We start from the raw sequence: 27,666 nt of genomic DNA, 5'->3' as shown, positions 1-27,666 counted from the left end.
GTATAGGCAGGGACTACAGCCACACATAGCCCTTGTTTATATAAGAACATACAAGAAATAAGGGATTTTTTTTTTCCTTAGTATCTATATTTTATCTATTGGTATCTATATTTCGCCTCTTAACAACATGTGTGTATCATAAATGATATTGTAGATATTTTTCTACTATTAACACCCTAGAGTTTCTAGGGTTCTTGTGAATATTAAAGCTTTGTATTTAGTATTAAGGACCGCTCCAAGTGTATTTAAAAGATAACACACAATTACAAGGATATATGGATGAAGTAAGGTAATAGAAGAATATTCTAATCTTAATGTAATTGATAACAAGTTATTCTAATTCTATAAAATAGCAATAATGTAGCTCAAAATATGTACAAGAAACAACCACCATCTTAGGAAAGAATCTAATCCTTCTTCCCACAAATTGAAGACAATTGTTTTGAATAATCTAGCAAGGATTTGTATCAACAAGAATAAGATATCTATAGGTCTTATACACATATATAATAAGACATAATGAATCATATTCAATAAATCTTATAGCTACAGGTCATACATGTTGGCAACTTTCCTCCAACTATCACATGTGGCTATACCATTATCTATATGTGAGGTGTTTCATGATATATATATCACATTGTGCATTGTTCAGATACCTTGATAATGTTCAAAGAATATTATTGATTATAAACATAGGAATTTATATTTAAAGTCTGTTTGAAGTCATTAAATTTTGGTGTCTCAAGCAGTGGAATTCTATCAAATAAGGAAAAAAAATATAGTGATCATGTACTAGAAGCTTAATGGTTTATAAGATAGATGTAGAAAATCTGTCAATCTGTGAGTTCCAGCCAAAAATTGGAAGGAATGGTGCTTGGAAATTTTAGTCTTTCATTCTAGAATCTCTTACATATTTTTCTTTCAATCTATGATGACCATCTAACCATACTAGAATTAGACTAAGAGCTCTATTATAACCAATTGGAGACATGGACATTAACTAGGATAGGAGAGACAAGAAGGCAACAGCTTTGACAAAATTAACACTTTTTTAAGAAGTGATTTTAGAAGTTTGAAATGAAATAAGTTGAGTGCAAGTATGGAAGATATTGAAAAATCTATATCAAAATTCAGATGATGTATGGATTATATCTCTCACCATTGAGTTGTATAATATGAAATTAACAAGCTCACAAGAAATAGTATCTCATCCAAGTAAATTGAAGGAAAAGAAAAATGAGTTGGCTTCACTTGGAAAGAACATAGAAGATAAGGATATTGTTAAATTCATATTACAAAGTCTTTTAGTTTCTTATCAATCTTTTATAAGGGGACCAGATACTGTAGATAAACTAAAAGCTATTAAATTTGATGAGTTGTGTGGTAATTTAATTCAAGAAAAATTTCAAATAAAAGAAAGATAATGTTGTACTATTGAGTGCAAATTTCAAGCATTTGTAATTAAAAGTAAACCATATCATCAAAAGGTAAAAGATAATAAATCAAATGGAAGGAATTGTAAGTATGATGATAAAATTAGTTCATCTAAGAATTGAAATAGAAGCAAGTGGAAATGCCACAATAGTCACTATTGTGGTAAACAAGGACATAAAGCTAATGAATGCTACAAAATAATTAATAATATAGAAAAGAATATGTTTACAAAATAATTTGATTCTAAGAGAAATGCCTTTTTTGTAGAACTTAAAGAAAATAGTTCTTTAAAAGATGAATGGATAATTGATTTTGGTTGCACACAACATATGTCACATAATCAAGAGAAATCTGAGTTACTAAATGAATGAAATGGTGAAGATATATACTTGGGAGATAATAGTCCTTTAGAAGTTAAAGAAAATAGAACTATTGAAGTGAGTAATGGAATCTTTAAGAATGTGAAGCTTGACCCTCAATTATCAACAAATCTTCTCTTTGTATTTCAAATTGCCAATCAAGCATATAAAATAGAATTTTATAATGATAAATGCTTAGTCAAGGATGTAACCAATAATTATAAAGTGGTTGCAATTGGTAGAGTGGAGAATGGATTATATAAATTTTAAGAATTCATTGAAAATAAAGATGTATGTGCTACTGCCAAGTATGATGATGTGAGTAGGTTGTGGCATGACTATATGGGTCACATTAACTATCAAGGCCTCACGCTTATGGAGAAGCTAAATATGGTGCATGGGCTCCCAAAAAGCTCACCTAAGGAAATGGTATGTGAAGGATGTACAATGGGTAAACAACATATAGAAAGATTCCCACAAGGAAGATCGTGGAGGGAAAAAACATATTTACATTTGGTCCATAGTGATGTCATGGGTCCTTTTAAAATACCCTCACATAGAGGTGCAAGGTATATTCATACATTCATAGATGACTACACTAGAAAAATACTATTCCATAAGTTTTAAGAGTTCAATGTTCTAACTGAAAAACAAAGTGGGAAATCTTGAAGAATCATAAGAACAGATAGAGGAATTGAATATATGAATAAAGAATTCTTGGGATTTCATAAACAAAATAACACAACAAAAGAATTTTCTTACTCACCATAAAAAAATGTGGTTGCAGAAAAAAGAAGAAGAAGGAAAGTTATAATGGAAATGGCTAGGTGCATGCTTCATTTTAGAAATATAGAAGTCAATCTTTCAGCTGAAGCAATTCATATTGTAGTTTACATTCTCAATAGAACTCCTACAGAGGTTGTTATGAACACAAAACCTAAAGAGGCTTGGAGTGGAAGAAAGCCTACTATGTCTCATTTCCTTATTTTTAGTTGTACTACTTATGCTCACATTCCTGATGAAAGGTGGAGTAAATTAGAAAGAAAAAGTGAGAAGTACATAATGGAGGGATATAGTGAAGAGTCAAAAGGGTATATGCTATATAATCCCAGTACAAGGGAGATTCATTGTAAAAGAAATGTTTGGTTTGATGAAGATATTGAAAGTAGTAATTTTCCCACATTTTCTCATTTTGGTATTTTTCTTGAAGAGGATAAATCTATTGGCACTAATGATTTAGATCAAAATACGACATCTCTTATGGAGGGAGAAGACATATAGGCTAAAGATTCAAGTAGCAATGATGATGAGGACACAAGGAAAACAAGAAAGACTCAAAGTATTTGAGAATTCTATCAAGACACCCCTAAGAACTTTGCTAACTATTCTTTTATGGTTAAGGTGATGCAAGTTGAGACCCCATGTACATTTAAGGAAGCTAAAGAAAAAGATGAATAGAAAGAAGGTATGAAAGAAGAGTACAACTCCTTGATGAAGAATTACACTTGGAAATTGACAAAACTTCTAGAAGGAAAGAATTTGGTTAGTTGCAAATGGACCTAAAAAAAAAGTTCACATCAAATGGAACCATTAAGAAATATAAGGAAAGGTTAGTGGCTTGTGGTTTCTCACAAGAAGAAGGTATTGACTATATTGAGACATTTACCCTAGTTGCTAAAATGGCTTTAATTTGTACCATTATTTCTTTGGTTGCAAAGTGTGGATGGAAAATGTTTCAAATAAATGTAAAAAGTTTTTTTTTGTATGGTGACTTAAAATAAAAGATTTACATGCAACAACCACCAGGATTTATTAAAGATGGTGAAGAACATCTAGTTTGTAGATTGAGAAAATCACTATATGCTCTTAAATAGGCTCCAAGGGTGTGGTACTCCAAAATAAATGAATTCTTTTGTAAAATATGGATATGAAAGAAGGAAAGCTGACCTAGATGTATATGTAAAGCATCTTGACAATGAAATGGTTATTATTGTCTTGTATGTGGATGATCTAATCATTTAAGGAGATTTAGAACAGCAGCAAACAACTCAAGCAAACTTGTGAGACAATGGATCTAGGATAAATGCACTATTTCTTGGGTATGAAAGTTTAGCAAGGTGAATAAAGGATCATGATTTCTCAAAATAAGTATGCTCTTGATGTAATGAAAAATTTCAATATGAGTGATTATAAATCAGTCATTATTCCATATGAAGTAGGATTAAAATTAAGATCGCATTCTACTCAAAAGAAGGTTGATAAAAAATTGTATAGGTAGCTTGTCAGCAGTCTCTTATATCTTACCATAAATAGATCAGATATTGCATGTGTTGTTGGTGTTGTATCCAGGTACATGACAAATTCAAATTATAATCAGTGGAAAGCTACTAAGAGGAACTCAAGGTACATGAAAGGCACTTCCAAGCTTGGCATTGAGTACAAACATTAAGGAGAACCTACTTTAGTAGGTTATATAGATTCTAATTATTCATGAGATATTGATGATAGAAAATCAACTTTAGGATACATCTTCCATCTTGGATCTGGACCAATTTCTTGGAGCATAAAGAAGCAATCAATAGTATCACTTTCATCAATAGAGGCAGAATATATTGGCACATCAAAGGCATCTCAAGAAGCTCTATGGATCAGAGTACTACTTGAAGACACACATCATCAATAAGCTCATCCAACCACCATATTCTATGACAACCAAAGCACCATCAAGCTTGTGAAAAATCATGTACAACATGTCATGTTCAAACACAATGAAATTCATCATCACTTTATTTGTGACTTAATGGAGAGTGAAGTAGTGGACCTACACTTATGTGGCACTAAAGATAAAATTACAAATATATTTACCAAAACATTATCTATTGTCAAATTTCTCAAGTTTAGAACCTTGCTATATCTCAAAGAGGTTGATGTTTGAATTCATTCTTGTAATAATTTATCCAACTTAAAGATGCATTAGTGGTAGAAATTAAGGGACTGTATTGGAATAATTACACAATTGAAAGAGTAGTTATCATTGTCTGCCACAACTAAACAACAGATTGTTATTGACCTCTTTTAGTCCATCAATCAGTGACAGAGTAAACTTGCAGTTCTGCAATCTTTTACCTCTTCCAAACATGAAGTCAGTTAAGATTTTCTTGGTTTTAGAAAATGCAAATGTCTCTATATAGAGAGAGAGGTAACTGCATTGCAATCTATCAATCAATAAAAATATTTTCTCTTCCAATATGTTTTGCGCTTCTACTCTTTGCTCTTAGTTTTATTTTTATTTTTTCTACACCGTTGTCCATATTAGTATAAAGAGTTGCAGTTCTATAATGAAAATGCATCCATGCACACTTAACTAGAAAAGTAATTAATATACAGAGATGTGAATGAAAGAACCTATGATTATTTTAGTTTCTCTGCAAAAGAACCAACCCACACAAAGTCCTTCAATTCACTCTTGTATCTAATTTCTGAGAAAGTTTGTATGTGTCCAAGAGATGCCTCTCATCGTGGTTTTTTCAATTTTCTAATACCTAAGGGTCTATTTGGCTATAGGAATATAAATATGGGAATATGAATACTTATTCTTGAATTCAAAATGGGGGTACATATTCCTATTCTTATTTGGTTTAGCTAGAAGTTGATGGGGAATTCATAGACTCAAAAATTTACGTTTTCTAAAATAAATAAAATTGAAATAGGAAGATCAGATAAAAGATGTGCTCTCCTAGGGTTTGTATGGCTTCCACCTGAATCCTTGCTGGTTAATGTTTTCTATCAGACCACATTTACTGCAAGACTATTTTTAGTTTTTAATGGCCGCGACCTTCTCTAGCCCAACAATGGATGCTAGTGCTAGAGTTTTTTCTAGTATTGGAGGGAATGGCTCCATTGAACAAACATTCATGCAAGTTTGTTCCACAAGGTAACTCATCTCTTGATATTTTTTTGAATGTGAAGGATTTTGATAGTAAAAATGTCTATTCATCAAAAAATTGAAATAGTAATACATATTCCAATTTCATCTATTTAGGTGGAATAACAAATGGAAAGAGTTCAAACCAAACCATGCAAGAGGAGGCTAGAAGGAATTTGGCTAATGGGAGCCAAAGAACCATTTTGGAGTGCTCCGTTAAAAAGAATGGAAGATAATATCCTACAATATAAGGGGGCTAAATGGAGCCCATAAAATAAAGGTTATAAGAAAATTATTGTTGCGAGTTATAAGAGTGCATGCATAGGAAGCTAAAGAAGAATCATCATGTTGTGAAGGATTAAGACAATTGAGTTATGTAGTGAGGAGTTACTGGAGATCAATAAAAGTGAGATGATTATAATTTAGATATAAATGATATGTTATTAACATATTAGTGCAAACTAAAAGATCAAGGTGTGTTATATTCTAACTAGAGTATCAAGTAAATTTCTTAATAAAGTGGTCCTAACAGTCCTATTGTAAATGTCTTAACAAAGTAACCACTTCAGTGATGTTGAAATCATTTTTACAAGTAGACTTAACAATCACACATGATTTTGGTAGAGTAGGCCCCTCATACGATAGATCATCAAAAGTGATTAAAATTGTAGCTACAATAGACACTTTATTTGTGTTGTACTAAAATTTTTGTGGGTGTCATCTCCATCCCAATTTTACTTTCACCTTGGAGGGTTTCTACATTATCAAATCTTGTGTCATGTTGATTACTTGTTTATGTGATTTTAGATGTTAAATTTTATATTACATTTTATTACATGATGATGCATGACTAAGGTTAAGGTTAATGTGGTGTGTGTACATTTAGTTAAATACGGTTTATATTTGAAGTGGTATAAGTGTTAAAGATCTTGATTCACACCTTTTAGTTTAGCCCACCCTCCCCCCCATCCTGCACCATAAGTAGAAAACCATATGTTATAATATTAATAAAATTTACATTCATAAAATGATATTTAACAATCTATATATAAAATAATAATATTTAAATTATTATTATTTTTCAATTTCTAATTCTAAATTATTATTTTCTATAATTATATATATTTAACACTAATGGTTCTTCCAGAGGGAATCCAGAGCTTGTTGGTATTGGGGGAGTGGCTCATTGCAGTTATGGTGACGTTAAATTCTTTTTCTTAATACATAAGAGTGATTACACTATCAATCTCATAGAGGCTCAGGCTATTTTATATAATGTGGAACAATGTTGCTTGTGGGGATGGAGCAAGATTATTTGTGAGTCTCATCCCAACTGGTGGTGAATTTGTTTTCCTCACAGAAGCTTGAGGATGTTAGTTGGCAGCTGGCCACTATTGTTAATCAAATTATTCCCTTTTGTACCTCTTTTGAGTTCATTAGGTTTACTTATATTCCTCGTGAATGGAACAGAGCTGTTGATTATTTAGCCAAATGGGCTTCTAGTCATGCTACAGGCTCGAATATTATGGATAGGGAACAAATTCCCTTTGAGATAGTGCAAGAATTTGATGAACTTGTTGCTCAAGATAGAGCTCCTTGTTGAGCTCTCCTTCTTGTATTTCTTTCTGTTTTAATAATTTTTTACCCCTCTTTTTCCAAATTATATATATTTAAAAATTATATAATTATATGAATAAAAACATATAATTAAGCCGATAGGCTTCATTTCTTGGAAAACAATGATCAGTTTGTAAGGATTTTCCCAAAAAAATGGAATGATCCCAAGAAATGGTGGAAACTAAGCATCGAAACTCTATTAGTAGTGGATAACTGGCATACTTGGTAGTGATATTTTGGAAGGATTTGTCTGCTTTACACGAAACTAATATAAGACTAATTTATTCGTTCTATTCAGGGTGCTAAATATACACATATCTCAGTTTCTGCACAGCGCATCCAAAATTATTGTGCAAACTATTCCATTTTATTTTGAGGCATTTAATGGAGAATTTAAAGGTAACTTTGATGAAGTGGGAAAAAAGATATTTGTGATAAGAGTCCTAATCATTCACTTTACTTATTGCTAATAGGCTTTCACCTTGGTGATAGCCCACCGGCATTTCCTCACGCAACTACTTCCCTAGGGTTGTCAGGATTTCCTGAACTTCGCCGGTGGCACCGGCTTGCCACTGTCGTGCTCCACGGCTGACTAAACACCAGAGGGGAGCTTAAGATGCTACGCAGTTGCTACGGAGCCAACCAAAAGACCATTAATCAGTTGATGGGATAACCGCTGTAGGGCACCGTTTCTCCAACCACAGCAGTTCGAGTGCCCACGTCTCCTATAAATTCGGTTGCTGAGGGGTTTGTGTAAGGTATGACTCATATGCTACAGATTAAACAGGTATTGTTCCTCTGCTGGTTGCTTTCCATTCTGTTTACATGCTTACTACTTCTCAACAGCCTTGCTTAGATCATTTTCTTTTGCTTCCTATAGGAGCTAGGTATAGAGTATAAGAGGCCGACAACAACGGCTTGGAGTTCTCCTGAACAATTGTGGTAAGATGACGTTATGCAATTCCATGTTTGTGTATTTTCTTGTCTTATTGAAAGCAATTTTAATTGATTCCCTATAAATGGCAACGATGATAACACTGGTATTTCACTTTATGAACTATGAAATAGATTTTGTGATTGTCATGGGTAAATAGCTCGAGACGCGTACACATTTCTTCTGAATTAGTATGAAAGATTTCTACAGTATAAGAGTCGAGATTTCTATATTGCAGGGGAAAGCTACACTGGTATGTGAAACAATAATTCTATTGATATATGTACACAGAGTATAGCAAAAAGTAGAGAAATTGTGCAACAGTTATTTTTTCCGATAAATGATTAGATAAAGTCTAAGTGATCCGGCACAGGTTTCTATGCCGTAAAAGTATACTGTAATCATAGCTTCCTAGAGTAATATATGACTTGGTTTTTTGAGCAAAAGGTGTTTTCTTGAGTATGGCAGCCAAGATGTTTTTCAAACTTGATATTTTCCCTTACTGAAGGCAGAAATTTACCTTATAACAAATGATTTATCAGAGTACTCTCAATAAAAATGTCTGTTCAATAAATCATAACTATATATTAGCATTAATGTTTGGAAGAATGGAGAATTTAAAATATTACTAGATGCCATGTAAGAAATGGCAGTTTGTAAGCCCATTTTTGGCTTGCCAGGCAAGCTGAAAAAGAACATAAAGGCATAGAAATTTGATTACAATGAGGGGATCTAGGAATGGAGACCAGCGTCAAGAGCTTAGACAACTCAAATTGTCATTATTAAATGCCAATTGTAATATCATGCTATCAAATGTACGTAGTTTTGCAACAACTACCATCGTCTATTTATAGTTATATTGATGGAAATATTCAAAAAATTAACCATTGGATACTGCTGCTAACAAAAGTATTAACCATTGGATACTGCTGCTAACAAAAGTATTATTAATATATATAGGTCATTTTAATATAGCTAAGTACTGCCAATGGGGCAGCTCGCATGATATATAATCCAAAAAAAGGAAAAATGCATACTCTATACACCAGCGGTGCAACACAAAAGTAGGACAAAGTTGTGCTGTCAATTTATCCTACTCAACTGGCATTGAAAATAAAGCATTAACAGACAACAGAACCATCAACAACCCTCAAAGGTCAGAGATTTAGATTTAAAATAGGAGAGATTAACTTGTTATAATGTCCATGCCAAAAGACTGAACAAATAGGCTGATTCTGTGGCTTTGATATTATTCAAAAACCCTGTTTTTGGTCCCAGAACCTATGGATAGTAGTGACTTCTTCGATGCTCTGACGTTGATGCTGGAATGATAAGCTAATCTATGAACTGAGCTTGTTTAATTACTGCACTGTGACTGATGGGGTTATAGTCAAATCCTAGTAGCATTTTGTTCGTCATATCTCTATATATGGATTATATGGATTATCAGCTCCAAACCCTAGTGATTCACCCCTTTGATGGAATGATTATTGTTAGCTGATCGGCCACCATGCACCTGCATAAATGAATTCTAATTCATTGACTTATCAATCCAAACACCCTCTTGCCTCCTTCTAAGGTGCCCAGGTTGAGTGATTGAATTCTAACTAAAGATCATTGCTCTATCTTCTACAAGGGGAGTTCATCCACATCAATTTCCACCATCATTTGTCCTAGCTAGTGAGAATGTAAATTATATTGGTTTATTTTCATGCTAGGCTCCAAAAGCGGCACCCAAAAATTGAGTGTCTAGATGAGCCACCAGAAAAACTATTATTATTTTAAAATTAATTAACAATAATACTCTTACACATATATATTATTTTTATTATTATTTGTTAGTTTTTAAAACATCTATGTTTTATAATGAATAATTATTAATTCTATATAAATGATGATGCCATCCAAGAATTGACCAATATTAATAAAAAGATCATTCCATCTCAAGAAATTCAGAGATCAGCCGTCACAAGTTGGACAACGTTCTTTCTCAGCTGAGCAAGTCTGGTTTGAATGATCTCTTGAGCCATTAAAAATCTCAACACATTGCTTGATTCTAAAACCCATTATAGAATATCTGTCGTTTATAGGCATGGTTGCAGAACAGTGCTCTCCATTGGGTGAACAAATTTGTTTTATGCTTTGTATCTCCTAGACGAATTTGGAAGATTGAGTTTGTTCTTTTTAAAACTTAATTCTGCTTCTTGATTCCTTCTGCCTGAATATCATTAGAAGAGGATTTTATCTTCTGGATGTCAGTATTTTCAAGCCTTAGTAAGTGGTAATTGAACCATAACAAGTTAAGGCCAGAGATTTAGATTTAAAATAGGATAGATTAACCTGTTATAATGTCCATGCCAAAAGACTGAACAAATAAATAGGTTGGTTTTGACGCTTTGATATTAATCAAAAACCCTATTTTTGGTCTCAGAATCTATGGATACTAGTGACTTCTTCGATGCTCTGGCGTTGATGTTGGAATGATAAGATAATCTATGAACTGAGCTTGTTTAATTAACTGCACTGTGACTGATGGGGCATAGTCAAATCCCAGTAGCATTTTGTTGGCCATATATCTATATATAGATTATATGGATTATCAGCTCCAAACCATAGTGATTCAGACCTTTGAAGGAATGATCGTTGTTCACTGATTGGCCACCATGCACCTACATAAATGAATTCTAATTCATTGACTTATTAATCCAAAGCGCCCTCTTGCCTCCTTCTAAGGTGCCTAGGTTGAGCAATTGAGTTCTAACTAAAGATCATTGCTCTATCTTCTGCAAGGGGAGTTCATTCGTGATCAGGAATATGCAGATTAGAACTGATTTTGAAAATGATGACCAGGCTTCTGCAATGATTGCCAATGATGGTACAGCCCATAAAAATGATGGGAGTGAAAATATACCTCCTATTGTAGTGGCAAAGAACACAAATGGTAATAGGAATGCCTAGTAAAAATTTACACTTTAAATTACACATATTGTTACATGATTGTGACATTTTAGTTTCTATTGGAAACTTAAATTCATTTTTTAAATACTCTGGTGGATTTTAGCACAACTGGTGGGGCATATATTTTATGAACATTTTGCATTACTTAGTATGAAAAGAAAAAAACCTCATTTGTGGTATGGGCACAGCTACATTCATGAGACCAAGGGATGAAAGGGAATTCATGTTTGCCATGTTGATGTTTTGAATGTTCAACAGTGAAACAATAAGTAATTACAATGATAAACATCATCTGTTGCACAACCTGACTACTTGTTGAAGTTATGCCAAAAGAGTCTAGTCAAGGCCATCATTATGGGTGCCAAGAAAAATATTGAAGGAAGCTCAGTAACATATAATATCCAATATTCCACGTGCCTATGTAGAGGACTAAAATGAACAGAGAGCAAAGTACTCTTAACAGCTGTGAGGAATATAAGTGAATACTAAAAGGTGAATTTTACTATTGAGCCTACTGGTACATATCAAAACTAAGCTCAAATAAGTTTGCAAAAGTATTCGTGGTCAATAGATAGTTAAAATGCTAAAAAGTGATCTTTCCCGCCTAACAACTAAGAAATATGATTGTAAGCCAAACAGAGGAGATGTAAAGCATCCCAATGTGTAGAAGAGAATTCAAAAGATCAGATGTAAAGCATCTCAATGTGTAGAAGAGGATTCAAAAGATCGAATGTTGTCCCATTTGCCATCACTCAATCAAGTTAATCTTTAGCAGTTCACTAATTTAATGGAACAAAATGTTCGTATCCTGAAAAATGACAAGAAACAGAAATAAGCAATTTTTGTTGCCTATAAACAATTGGCAATGAACTTTTCCTAAGGAGTGCTTCCAATTCTAATTTGCTCGCTTTTCTTGCTGATAGATAGTTTTTCAAACTGTTCAAACAATTTCAACATGGTTTTTTTGCTTGTTTGTCTCGTTCTCCATGTTTGCTCAAGAAAATGGTACATAGTTGCTTTGGGTATGAGTATTGTAAATTCTGGGATGGATATTTATGATTTTATCTACGAGATCAATAAAAACTATCATAACTTCATCTTTGTGCGCACATAGGTATTCTGCAATCAACAGAAGACTACAAACTATCATAAATTCAGGTTTGTCCACACTTAGGTATTCTGCAAACAGAAAATGACCAAATTTTTGGCATACGTGATTATCAATCATTTGGATCTTTGTTTATCATGTCATTGCTTATGAGAATATATGTTATGTAAGATGTCAGTATTTTGCTTGCTTTTCCTCTTTGACTATCCTATCTCCATCCTTGCTTGAAAGACATGCCTCTTGGGCATAAAAGATCTCAACAAATATGCTTTTCTCAAACATCCAACTACATTCAGTAGTCTAATCTACTTTTGTACGTTCAACGATCTAGCCATGCAGTGGCATCAGAAGATGCAGATTGATGTCATTACCATCTCCAACACCAGTCCAGAGAGTGACAACAAGGCACATGGAAACAATAACGATGCAGAATCGAAGGTGGGCTCTGCACCCGTACACCAATATGCACAGGGCAACGATGAAATCGATGAAGTTTGTTGCAACATTGTGCGATATTCTGAAGACATTGTGTGGGACATCAGGTGCGTGTCTAGCATAATGGAGACCGCTAGCACCATTACCATCGAAAGAATGCAACATGCTATTGTGCAATGTGGCAGATGCCTTCCAGAAGTCATCGCGTCAAATTGTACATGGAAAGTTCTATGACATGGACATGTTGGGCATATGGAAACAAGCATTTAACTGTTATTTAAATAGAAAATGGCCACCTAAATGATGGCTAGGATAGTATACCCCAAAATGCTGCACCCCCAGATTTGAGTGCCTATAAACATAATTGTCGATAAATGCAAGGATAATTGTACAAATGTAGTCAAGACCAACCCTGCAAATCTCCAAGAAATGTAAAAACAATATTGTCTCATCTTGTACGACTGAATTCTTGAAACAGTGATACCACATCCACGCAAATATGTAAAGCGGTAGCAAGTGTAAGCTAAATATCCATATGACATACCGACAAGTATGTAAATACATAGTAACGTTAGTAAGATGTACAAATAGTAATGTACAACTCTGTTATATATATCAGCTTCTTCTGTCTGTAAATGGTTCTGAAATGATTTTTCTTTGCAAAATGACTCTGTACTAAATTAAGATAAGCTGATTCATAATGATGGTTCTAACTTAATCTCATGGCGAGTACTGCAGACATTTTTTCAACTATCATGCACCAAGAAGATAGAGGATGCAAATGGCTTAGTAAATATGTATTCAAAATGTAGAAGCATAAATAGGGCAGTCAAATAGTGGGTTCAATTTCAATATGAAGCAACTTGAGAGCCACGTAGGGACTTGATATTGTTGCATTTTTTACATTACATGTCTGTACTATGTGAATAGTACAATATGAATGCAAATGAGCATGTCATTTTCTTTTATAGTGATGTCTATTGTGACGGTAGAGCTTGGTGCCATATGGGCTTTAGTTTTGGATGTTATGAGCAGCCTGCTATGTAGGACTGAGCCATGATTTTTTCTTCTTGTATTTCTTGTTGATAAGCTCACTGTTTTTCTGAGTGATGAATTCACTCAGCCTTGTTCTTTCACTTATATTTCTTGGTGAGAAGTATCCCCTACACTGCTTATTTGGGAGTACTCTAAATGAGTTCAACTCTTCTTGTCATAGGACTTGATTGTTTTCAGATGTCCTATTTGTAGTCTTCTTTACTAATAATAAATAATCCTCTCCATGTGACAGAATTTAACCAATTTTCACAACTAAGATTCTAGAAATAATCTCCAGGTAGATAAAATAAGAGCTTCTTCTATTTACCTAAATGTCATGGTATATTTATGTAAAAAATGTAACTTTGCTTCTATTCTGGTCTGCATTTTACACAAAAATGATCAAGCTAACCTTCAAATTTTAGGCAGCCATAAATTATATTATTGGTTACAATAATAAATATTTTGAAATATCCCTCTCCGTGCTTGAATGACAAAAATGTGAAAGTGATCCATCACTGCCTAAACACAAGGTCTGTCCTATAGTCCATTACCGAATCAAGAGTTTTTTCTAAAGAATAAAGGTCTTGAGAAATCATCACCAGGCAGCTTGTTGAGTATAGTATATCAGAGTGAAGAAGAAAGGTCTTAAGAAATCATTACTAGGCAACCTATTGAGTATAGGATAAAGGTCCATGTTTGTATAGTCTAGCTGGTAAACAATGTTAACCTTCAGGGGCCAGTGTTGCATCAGTTCTCCAAACTATTCCTTATATACTAACAAATGCATAAGTTGAACATTATCTTTGGGCCTATAATTCACATAAAATCATATTTAAATGGCATTGATCTATGCGCAATCTAAAGCAGAGTTTTGAGTTAAAAAAACTCATATAGCCCTAGACTACCTCGGTGAGAGCAATGTTCAATTTACAATGGGCAGTGCCAAACAATACAATAACTGATTTCCCTTCCCTTATATTATGCTATCTTGACCATATTTTTACCTCTACTACAAATTTAGAAATATCTACTATACCCTAAAACCAATGTTTTCAAGCTTGATCCTTTTACATTTACAGTGTATGCTAGGAATGCGAAATAAAAGCAATACATACGGTAAATTCCAAATTTTAGATTATCTAACAAAACCCATGATAGACCTCATATAGATCCTTGGCATTGTAGCAGAGATGAACAATTTCCATTCCTCTTATAGGAAGTCTATGGCTTTTAGCTCTCAGTTTTTTAGTTTTAAAGTATGTTATATAACTCTGTGTTTGACATAGTTCCTTTTTTATCTGAACATATGATCTGTCTGTGATCATTCAGTGAGAGTGATTCATTTCAGTTGTGTTAGCATGTGCGATATACAAAGGATTCTGTATGCAAAACATGTGTTGTTCAATTCCTCAAGTTACAACTTTCAATATAGGGTTGAATTCTTCTTGTAGCTGGGTAACATCCCACTACTACATCAGAGACTTCTCACGATTTCTCCAGCATATCTATGCATTTATATCAACATGTAGAATTCTATGTCTAAGACAGTTCCTTTTTTGCTAAACATATAAACTATGTGTGATAATTCAATGAGAGTGATTCATTTCATTTGTGTTAGTATCTGCGATATATGAAGGATTCTGCATGAAAAACATGTGTCGTTCAATTCCTCAAGTTTCAACTCTCAATAGAGTGTTGAATTTTGCTATGTTTCCAAAACATATAATTCAATATTTCATAATTAGAGTGGTTTCTATCATAAGTGTGACTACTTGCTGATATCCACTCCACATTTCAGAACAACCGGGCCAACCAAAGAACAAGGCATTATGGACATGCTGACACCAAATGCCATAGGTTAGCTGAGTGCTGGACACAAAATTGTGTCACCTACCGTGCAAATATTTTCAACCAATAAACTTCAAGAAGACCTAATCGAAATGGAATGCCATATGTTAGACATTTCAAATGGTACACGTGCACCAAGCTTCACTGCCTACAAAGTACAATGAGAAAATTACTCTTGGAGAAATCACAATTGGCTCAATCATACAACTATCAAAATACACCTTGTCAGCAACAAATACATCCCAGTAAGATAAGAAATCATACAAATGGTATTCTTGCCTCCCATACTTAGCTCAATGCAAAATATAATGTTGTTATTCTCATATTGTGTCAATGTGAAGGTGGATAATTATTCTTGCATTGGAAGTGGTACATCGAACTCATGATATAATTGGATCACCATTAAAGCTCCCACTGCAAAAAACAAACAGAAAAGTACAATTGAAGAGCAGCTAGCTACCCATGAACAACGAAAATGTCGCTTTAGCCTCACGCTGCCACGACCACTCGAAGACATGTCAGATGCAATTATACTGATATAGAATATAAATCCATACCAACCATGGTGGAACATCAAGGTCCGTGTAACTATGAAGAAGGAAATGCATCACTACAAGACACAAAGAGGAGCAGGCCAAATGTTCAACGTCGATGTAATAGATAGCGATGGCACCAAAACTCATGTGTGTTGCGTTAACAATTTAGCAAACAACTATTACGAGAAAGTACAAGTTGGTTGCACGTATGTCCCTATCTAGAGGTACAATAAAACCTACAAATAAATTGTACAACGAATTGAAATATGGATTGGAAGTGATACTACAAGAAAACTAAAAACTAATACCATGTGAAGATGACCGCACCATCCCAAGCCATCAATTCTGCTTCAAACCACTTGACCTCATTTCAAGCATGCCCGACAACTCTGTGGTTGATGTCATGGGGAATGTTATATGTGTACAACCAACCTATAAAATAAGAAGAGCTAATGAAATAGAAGTTTCACAACATACTATATAGTTACTTGATATGACTCGTACACCAATTAATGTAACACTCTAGGGACTAGCAGTTGAACGAGTGGGTGGTGAAATGCAAAAAAAGTACTATTTACAGGAAACCACAATTCTAGTAGTCAAAGGTGGTCATGTTACAGAATTCAATGGCAAACTAATCAGCACTACAAGCTATACGCATCTAATGCTCAATGTTCAGACACCATAAATGGAGCAATTAAAATTATGGTTCGATGAAAATGTGAATGATGATGGTCAAACATCAGTCAGATACATGTTAGTACCTCCTCCAGTAATGAAGATGAAAATTAGTGACATACATGAACAGACCAAGAAAACACCTCATGCTATAAGATGCATTTTAAGAGCAACTACTCTAGAGATCAATACAATCAAGCTCTCCTACCCAACTTGCCCCAACCAAGCAAGAGGAAAGCAATGCAAAAAAAATTGACTGAAAATCAGGGCGATGAATGGTACTGTGGGAAATGCGATAAATACTTCACAGAATGCAATTACAGCTACATGGCCCATATACAATTAAAATACCATACTAGAGAGCTATGGGTAACAACATTCAACAAAGGAACAACACAACTGATAGGAATGGCTACAAATGAATTGCTAGAACTGGAAGACTTAGACGTGGAAGATAGACCACAACAAGTTATCAAGGGCATATTAAATAAGTAGTTCATATTTATTGTAACATGTCAGATGCAAACATATGACAACAAAGAACGACTGAAGGCTTGCATCGTTCAAGTAGAGTCCCTAGACTTTGCAGGTAAGAGTAATAGAATCATAGAAGAAATCTGTGAAATCAGTGCCGAACTATGAACTATCCCACTAGCATGAAGAATATCAACTAGATGCCAAAAAAAAGAAAAAAGAAAAGTCCAACTACACTTTGTTCTGATATTCTATGTATAGTGTATAGCATGTCACAACGTTGCAATTGAATCAAGCATTTTGATGAGATTGAATTCACCATCATTACATAGAACTTGAAATATTGCAACTCGTTATATAAATCTTCATGTTGTAATTGAGTTTGTGCTTATGATTGTACATCCTAGAAAAATAAAATAGTGGAATATTCTATTCTATTTTGCAATTACAACCAATATGCTGCAGAAAATTGAAAGTGCTATATGTATAGTTTTTAGAACAGCATAATGAGTTGTAATAAACTACTAAATTCATAATAAAATGTAAATCTTTGTGATCTGTGGTATTATTCCATTAATAAAATGTACAACTTTGAGATTTACAATGTAGAGTACAATAGTTAAAAGAACCAAGGTTGTTGGACCATCTTGTGAAGTTGTTCATTTTCCACGGCCTCTATTGGAGTCAAATGATGCTAGATATAAAACATGATCTCATTAACTCTTCATAAATATGCATTGAACATAGATATACTGATTTATATTAAACTATTCAGGTATTCAGACATTATCATTTGCAAGAGTCTGTTAATAGGAACTGCTTCACCTTTTCTTAAGTGACTATAAGGTTTAATGGAGTTATAATTAAATTTAAACTAATTTTTGGTGTCATGTACATAAGATACATACCCTAGTGAAGAGTTTTTAAATGTAGTGGTCCAACATGGTGTAAATAGACACCCCATACAAACTTCAAGAGGATATATATTTCATAGTTAAAGACAATATCAGAGATATGGTTCCATTGAAAATGTGCTACAGAAAAATACTAGTAAGTTTGTATAAATGGATAATCTTATTTATGATTCAAATGGAATACTTCAGGATGACAACCCTTTTCCACAATCCGTCAATAAATGAACTTGTAACAATTCAATATTTTAAAGCTAGAAATCAATAGTTACCCAATTTTAAAAATTATAGAACTACAGTAAAACCTCCACACAGTCATTAAGAATTCTTTTGAACTCATATTGAACAAGGTAACCTATCACCTTGTACCTACATGTTGCTAATAGCCTCTACAGGCAAAACCCTTGAGCTGAAACTTTCTCTTATATCTGATCAAGCAATCAGCTTTCATACGTTGACATAAACAAGAACATCTAATACCAGTCCTCATTCATCTCATGTCAATAACACAAGCAGAGAAACCCTCAAGGGCTGCGAACGATATGGAAGAATAATCCTTCATTTCAGAGAGGGGTAATGATAATACACATTTTTCCATTTGTAGATTTCTTCCAAACAAACTGTTATCATTGAGGTAATGAACATATTTAATTATAAACAACAATATTAGAAAAAAGAGTTTAATCAAACTCAAAACTACAAATTTGTAAATTTTAAATTGCATTCTCCTATAGATGAAATCCCCATAGGAGTTTGGGCTTCAACAAAATACCTCTGTTTGAATCTAGCCCTTATTGAAAAAGTGAAAAATCCCTAAAAACAAATAAAAGGAAGAAGAGAATTTGTTTTTTTTTCTTGACAAGTTCTTGAAAAATGTTGTTGAAGAAAAGCTCCACACACACCATAGGCTTTAAGATATTAGAAAAATTATATTGTCCAGACAAGCCCCTGGTCTTCTAGGAAATCTGTAATCCTACAAAGGTGCTACACTAATGGATCCTGTTATCTATAAATTAAATTTATGTTTGCTGCTTTCTATGTTTAGAAGTTTGGCCAGTCCTTGAAAATTAGCTTCACTACTTCCACAAAATAAGTTCAATTATATTTTAAGACTATTCATTGGCTTATTGTTCATTGCAAAAAGTGATTACATAAGCTTACTGTATGTGTACATAATATCAAATAAAATGATATTGCTGACCTTGTGCCCAGAAATGTTGCGACGCAGGGCTAATGTGACAATTGAAGTCATTGAACACATAGGTCCATACAGTACTTATAGTGAACAGCAATACATCTCTATACTCGGACAACAAGCATTGGCACAAAGACAATTGATCACATATCAACAGCCATTGCAATGCAATTTAGACCATATATTTACAGACCCGAGTATTTGAGAATTGCTGACTTGTAGTACCTGCAATCTAATGAACATGCATTATGTTCCAACTAAGATATGGTTCGAATCAACATCCATAGAAAATGAATTAGAGCATGGTTACTTACAAGCTAGAATGAAATGTGGATAGAACAAATGTTGTAGAGATCCCAAACAATACTTTAGGATTAGGTAGTTTGCACTACCATGGTGAGATATTTAGGCTACAATTTGCCTTTAGTTTGAACACAATGTGGAATCAATAGCTAGTACAAAGGTGGGGTCCAGAAGGAGTCTACTTGACCCTACCAATAGAAGAGAGGATACAAACAATCACCATTAAGAAAATACCAACATGGACACATATAGATTGTCTCTTTTCCCAAAAATTGCATTCTAATTTGGGCATCTTGGGACTTCAATGTTGTAGATTTGAGCATGTATATTGGTTTGATGAAATATACCCAATGTCAAAAGAATTTGTACAACCCCAAGTTGTGTATGATGCCAACTACCTTGACCCTGTGTTGTAGACTAGTCAACTAACTATGTCCTAGCCAGAAATTATCTTACATATACTACTTTTTTGCCATCTACAATGTAATGTTTGTAATTATTCCACTACCTTAGTCTTGTCGTAGGATAATGCTTACACAGCTACTTTCATGTAACTATATAATCACTCTGCTGTAATAACCTAACTATTGTACTACTCTATCATAAGCTAATGTCTATACAAGTGAGAGCTAAGCTACTGATGATACATTAATACATGTTGTTGTTAAAGAGACTACTGTACAAGTAGTCCATTGAAACAGAACAAAAGAAAATTAAGGAAATAGATGTAACATATGTTACTAACATTGTCGGTGTCATAGTAATAGGTAGTCTTGAAGCTACAGTTAGAGCATATACAACTTTTGATATTTTCACACTCTCACTATTGAATGGGTAATACAATATACGAGTCAAATAGACCTACTATTTTCAAATAGTCAATTTTATACTACTTCATATCATTATGCCTGTTTATAATCATGTATGTCAAAATTAAACAGTATTATTATGCTTGCTTAGAATTATGTATGTTGAAATTAAACAGTACTAATACTGCTACAGTAATAATGCTTCAAGCCAAATTTTGTGTGCAATTGATAGAATGGATCCAAAAGACAATGTTGAGCTCAAGTGACAACAATGCCATGTATGAAGTAGAGCATACTACGCATGACATAAAGAAGACATATGTCCATGTAAAAAGATCAAGCAAAAACAAAGGACCGCATAGCAATATGGACCCCAAACTATACAAAGCCCATCAAACATCTTCACCAACAATCCTAAGTTTAAAGAGGCACTACAAAAATTCTGAAGTAGAATAGATGCCTTGGGCACATTAAAAACATGCACCATCTACAAAGAATCATACCCAGGGATGGCTTACTAGTCTAAAAACTCAATAGTCACATCCAAAAGATGCCAAAGCGAGTGTGCTACACACCAGTTTACATAGCTAAATAACATGTATCCAGGAGAGCAACCAACTATTCTAGCAAGGTTGACTCAAGTAGAATAAATTCTTATTGCTAGGGTCAGCCCAATCTTGTAGGTTACACATGCTATGGGAGGGCAATATAAGTATTGTAGCCATACAATAAGTTTTCCCCTAGATATTAGCAACATAGCAAAATAGCTTCCCCATAAAATTCAATATTTAGATGTCCTCATAGTCTACAGGTCTAATGAAAAAGGGCACTCCTATGAGTGTTATGTAAGTAGGAATCATGTCTGAGAAGAATTGGAATATTAAATTAAAAATGATCCACTATATCGATATGTATATATCAACGCTGACCACCTAGCACAACTTCCAGAGAGAAGAACTGACATCTCAGACACCCTTCATACCATCAGAACAACCGATAACTTAACAAATAATCAAACAGAAGTAGAAAGTGAAGAAGAATCCACAAATAATGCCACAACAAATACATCATCCTTTATTTCAACACTACAGAATAAGTAGTGAGAGCTAGATGTTATCAAAGAAACATTAGATCTCACAAAAAAAATGTTGACACAGTTGATTGGCCTGCCATAGCATCCTCACCGATCAATGAATATGACACAACAAGACTACTCGATATGGTATTCCTAACATTGTTCCCAAATGGTGTTGTGCTCCAAATACAACCACGACTAAAAGAAGTCAAAATACATGAATATATTGTACACCTACTCTAATTTCATGACCAAAAATTTGGAAGACATCCAAGGTTTTGTTACTTTGTCTTAAATCTAATGATGAGACATTGTAGCAAAAACTTAACCTCAATATTTATAAAGAAAAATGCCGAAGAAAATATGCCAACAAACATGTTTGACCTACGAGCCCATATGAACATGCTTCTTGACAACCAATTAGCTTAAGAGCTTATGCACTACAGTGTTACCATGAGGGGCACATGACCATATGGAACACAAGATGTAAAGAACTCTCCAACATGATCCACTAGCTGGGCCCACCTACTCTATTCTTCATACTCAGTACCACTGATACAAAATGGCCAGACCTACAAAAGATTCTCTCAAGTGACAACAGACTGCATCAACAATTGGGGTGACAATGCTTAGAGAATGTGATCAACAACCCCCACCTAACATCATTGTACCTACACTAGTGCTTTACAATATTCCATGAGAAAGTAATTGAAAAATTGTTTCAGTTAAAAGAATACTAGCACAGATATGAATGGCAAGGCCGAGGCACAACACATATTTATGGGTTTATTTGGCTAAGCAATGCCCCAGATATGATAAATATTGACTGGAATAATAATGTTGCCATGTAGAGGAAACACGAAAATTCTTTGATGTATACATCACCACATGGAACCCACGTGAAGCAACAAAAAGGAGTAATACAATACACTGGTCTCCTAATGATGATCCTTGTCTCCTGGACAACACCAACATACTTACAACAAATGGCTTTACAGATTACATAGAAATTCTTAATCAAGTACAAAGACACACTAAATGTAGGGAGGGGACATGCTTATAGAAAAAGGGTCAAACAACTGAGTGCCAATAAAAAGCACCTTGGATAGAACAAGCCTACTCAATGTTGACGCATGATGAAGTAGGTAAAACAAAATATGAACTTGCAAGAAATGATGAGATACTCAATGTACATAACCCTAAAATGCTTTCCATATGGAAGGAAAACATTGATTGCCAAGTAGTAACATCACAAGACCAAGTACTCAAGTATATAGCAAAATATGCAGCAAAAGCAAAAAAAAATCAGAGACCTGCAAAGAAATGTTAACCAGAATATCCACCAACAATCAACTAGTAGAAACAACCATCAAAGCGTATTAGAAATTTATGATGGAACTTGTACTAGAATGGAATATAAGTGCTCAAGAAACTTGTCATATGCTACAAAAATTTCCCTTGGTCATATGCAACAGGACGTTTATGAACCTAAATGTAGGCAGAAAGATGCTACATTGGTTCACACAAGAAGCAAATAGTACACACATACAAAGTAATTACTTACAAACATATATGAGCCAACCTCCAAGAATGGAAGCAATAACATTAATCGAATCAGCTAGGACATTCTCATATGCAACACAATGACATGGTGACAAATGGCAGATAGAAAAAGATACATCTATCATTAATGTATACCCCAAACTCTATAGTATTCTAGATAGAGATTCTCAACATTTTGAAATGTTTTGTTGGAGTGATTTGCTACTATATAAGCACTTTTGCAACATTGAAAATGATATTGGACTTACATCAAATGCAATTATTGTAAACTGGTACCAACTAAATTCAAACGACTACACTATTTGGCATGTACCCCGCAACATAGAACCCACCTCTGCAACATATGACCATGATGACAATGAGAATGAGATAACGTCATTAGACAACATAGAGATGCAAGAATGTGAAGTACTATTGTGAATGGGTCATACAAATTATAATAATCTCAATGATAGCCAAATGCTCGAAAGACGTGACTTTGACAATAATCACTATTGGGTAGAGCATACTATACCACACAATTTAGATGATTCTGCATCAAACTTTGTACTGACCAACAAAGATTGTGAGGCTATATCTATACCAATAGAGCACAATGCACCCAATCATACATTATCAAGTGACCAAGAGAAGGCCCTCAACATTATTATAGAGCATTGTAAAGGTGACTTGCCCCGCCCACTATGCATGGTAATCCAAGGTCCAGTTGGAACTAGAAAATCACACCTAACTAAATGCATTTTCCATTCACTAAATGATAGCATTCAAACGCAATGCCCCTAAATCCTAATACTTGCGCCGATAGGAGTAGCTGCATTTAACATAAATGCAACAATGGTACATTCAACACTCAAAATTTTGATCAAAGACATGCATCCACTTAATGGATAGGCACTAACAACATTTCAAGAAGGCATAAGTATATCAAGTACATCCTTATTGATGAGATGAGCTTCATATGCCCTAAGCTACTTCTAAAGATTGATACAAGGCTATGCAAAGTATTTCCCACTGAATAATCCACTCACTTTGGAGGAAGATCCATCATCCTAACGGGAGACCTTGTACAACTACCTCCAGTAATGGACAAACCCCTATATGCAACACACTCAGACACTCTTGCAATTTGGAGAGAATTCACAACAGTTGTTACGTTGCGCACCATATTTCACCAACAAGGTGAAGTGCCAATAGAATTTCACTTCAAACAAGCACTAAGTAATATACGTAATGCTGAACCCATGTAGCAAGACTGGGATCTACTAATGATGCAATGCAAACATCGCATATCGCATGAAGAAAGCAAATAATTGAACAATTCAATCCATATTCTTGCCACAAATGATACTGCAACTGCACAAAATAGAATAATGTTAAAACAACTCAACAACCAATTGCCATGAGCATCGCAATCAATATCTGCAACAATAAAAAAGGCCGTACTGATGAAGAACAACTTGTGAAAAATGTGCTCTTGCATAAGAGTCAATGCATAATTCTCATAGTCAACATATGGACACAAGCAGGCCTTGTTAATGAAGCACTTGGAAACATCATTGAAATTGTGTACAGTCCTAACTGCAAACCGCTAGACATTCCTATGTACAGTATAGCAAGGGTTGACAACTATACTTGGTCCAGTGTGGAATCCACAAGATCCAAAATGTGTTTCGATAACACCAATTACACTAGGCAACTGAAGGCAAATACTAATCACCATGGTGTGGGCTATCACAATTCACAAATCGCAAGGCCTCACACTCCACAAAGAAACAATTGATATTGGAAAAATAGAACGTTAGGGTCTAACATTCACAGCCATGTCACGAATCAAATCAATAAAAGGACTGCACATTGACCCACCTTTCTCTTTCGATAGATACAAAAAGATGCACAGTAAACCATTTACAAATATTAGAAAGAATGAAACAAATTGCCTCCAACAACTTTGTTGCACAAGTCACTGCAACACATCTTCATAGTGTATCATCGAGCCAAGCAAAGAGAAGTAAATTACATAGGTATTACATACTAATCCTCCTATTTCTAAAACTATGAAACACATATTAGTATTGACTCCATATATTCATGTCTGCAAGTGTAGGTACTTCTGCACATACACAAATTGCATCTCCAATTTTGATCTCAGGGACTTCCATGACTCACTAGAACTTGATGGTAAGCCTGGGTATCCTACTGTGTGTTCAACCGCATTAATGTGAGCTATTGTACTCCAAAAGCATTCAATAAATACTTAGCCACTATTAATTCATGATGAATTTATTGCACTTTCAGGTTACTGTTTCTGATTATTCTATTCCACCCCCAGTTAATACATACTTGCACATCATACTGTAAATACGCTTGCAAATGTAATATGGTCTCTTTCTCAACCTTCTTGGTCCACCTAGGTAAGAGCCACATGGAAGAGAGTTCAACATCCTAGTCCCAATTTATCAAAACTTATATGCTACTTCAATGTCTAATATCATTTAATCATGCAACTTCAATTTGTTTGTGTGATGGTAGTTCAATGATTTTCCAAACACGATTTTCAATTCAGCACCAACAATTGCACTAATAATTGCAGTATTCCTAGACAATACACTACAAGTCTAAAAGCATTCAATAAATACCAAGCCGATGAATTTATTATGCTTTCAGGTTACTGTTTCTGATTATTGTATTCCAGCCCTAGTTAATACATACTTGCACATCATACTGTAAATATTCTTCCTCAACCTTCTTGGTTCACGAAGTTAAGAGCCAGATGGGTGAGTTTAACATCCTAGTCCCAATTCATCAAAACTTGTATGACACTTCAATGTCTGATTTCATTTAATCATGCAACTTGAATTTGTTTGTGTGATGGCAGTTCAACGATTTTCCAAACACAGTTTCCAATTCAGCACCAACAATTGCACTAATAATTGCAGTATTCCTAGACAATACACTACAAGTTCACAAAGCAAAGAAGGATAAGGGAATGCCTTGGTGGTTTAAATTTGGAACATTCAAAGAGGATAGTTGTAGAGGAGTTCTACACACTTTCATTCAATCTCAATATTTCTTCCCTCCTACATGTGAAAATATTTTGTAACCTTTTATATATTTGAGTGTACAGAGTAAACTGGAATGATTTCATCTCAAACATGAGAGTAAATATGAGGTTGATATGAATTCTGGTAGCTCATTGATCACTGCTTGTGCTGTTGGCAATTAAAATGTATCTTTCCTCAATTGCACTTATGAGATGGGCTTAAATTTCCTGTTGATTGTTTTGTTCATCAAACTTACATCCACTTTTAATCAAAATGAGTATCTCATTCAAGCATGGCAAACTTTCTTGGCATGCTTGCTTCACTAATCTACTAAAATGATGAATAGTTTGAAATTTAAATTTGACGATTTAGATTCTTAAGATCACTGTCTAATTTTTAAGTTCCAAAAGATTTCACTCATAGGAAATTGTTGTGTTCTCAGAATTTCTTCATTTGCCTCAAAGGTTTTAGAAGAATTCATCTTCCTCAAGTCTAAGGACCAAGTTGTGTTTCCCAGTCCTTCCCTATTTTATTTCGTTAGCAAAGTGAAATGAGTATACTGTTACACAAGTTGGAGGAGTTCTTTAGTAGGTCTAGGATGAAAATGGTTTCCAATTCTGAGTATGTAGAAGGGGATAGTTTACGTGAATGTGGGATTTTCGCAGTTCAGAAGAACTATGCATTATTTTTAAGGAATCTGCTCTCTGCCAAATCTATAATTTCTCCTACAATGGATGAGAAAATAGTGTTCTCAGAATTTCTTCATTTACCTCATAATGCTTTTGTAGAATTCAATGCCTTCTAAAGAGTAGGGATTGGAGACATGGAATTGAAATTAAGTACTAACCCAAAGGTAAGGAAAATCTTGTGTTTCTCAGTCTTTTCCTTTTATTTTCAAGCATAAGTGAAATGAATATTACTCTCCTCTCTTACACAAGTAGGAAGGGGTGTTTAGAAGGTCCAGGATGAAGTTGGTTGCCAATTCTTATTATGTAGGAGAGGGATAGTGTACATGACTTTGATGTTAACATAGTTCACAAGAATTATCTATTGTCTTTAAGGAATAATTACTACTAAATCTAGATTTTGTTCTACAGTTTATGGGATTTTTTTCTAGTGTATGAACAATAAGGAAAAAATCCCACCTCTAAAGAAGAAATCTTTATCCCTTCTGAAAAAGGAATTGCTTATGCAGACATCAAAAGGGCTCATAAAAAAATAGTTTTTACAGTTATCAATTAGATTAAAAACCAGACTACAACTGTATTCTGATCTTGTTAAATCTTGCTGCTCTTTTCTATGCATATTGATGGAACTAACATGAGTGGAGGAATTACATTAATCTTTGTTTGGCGTTAGATTGTGCACACTGCTTGCATACTGCAGAGGAGAATTATAAGCTTGTGCAAAGTAAATCAAGCA

General features: G+C 34.1%; 1 long non-coding RNA gene across 5 annotated transcripts; it reads left to right on the top strand.

Moving 5' to 3' along the window:
• Window positions 1-7,826: 7,826 nt before the first annotated feature.
• On the top strand, window positions 7,827-26,568 carry LOC149544031 (uncharacterized). 5 transcript variants are annotated; one of them, XR_016355261.1, is made up of 5 exons: window positions 7,848-8,096; window positions 8,219-8,280; window positions 8,407-8,525; window positions 12,345-12,388; window positions 12,670-13,406. It is a non-coding gene; the product is annotated as an uncharacterized LOC149544031 (long non-coding RNA). The 5 variants fall into 5 exon arrangements; XR_016355262.1 differs by lacking the exon at window positions 8,407-8,525 and having other exon boundaries at window positions 7,829-8,096; XR_016355264.1 differs by lacking the exons at window positions 8,407-8,525; window positions 12,345-12,388; window positions 12,670-13,406 and adding an exon at window positions 26,079-26,397 and having other exon boundaries at window positions 7,827-8,096.
• Window positions 26,569-27,666: the final 1,098 nt, after the last annotated feature.

Source organism: Cupressus sempervirens, chromosome 8, assembly GCF_028749045.1.
Source record: "Cupressus sempervirens isolate cs-2001-9-10 chromosome 8, ASM2874904v1, whole genome shotgun sequence".
Lineage (NCBI taxonomy): Eukaryota > Viridiplantae > Streptophyta > Pinopsida > Cupressales > Cupressaceae > Cupressus > Cupressus sempervirens.
This window is presented reverse-complemented; position numbering and strand designations above follow the sequence as displayed.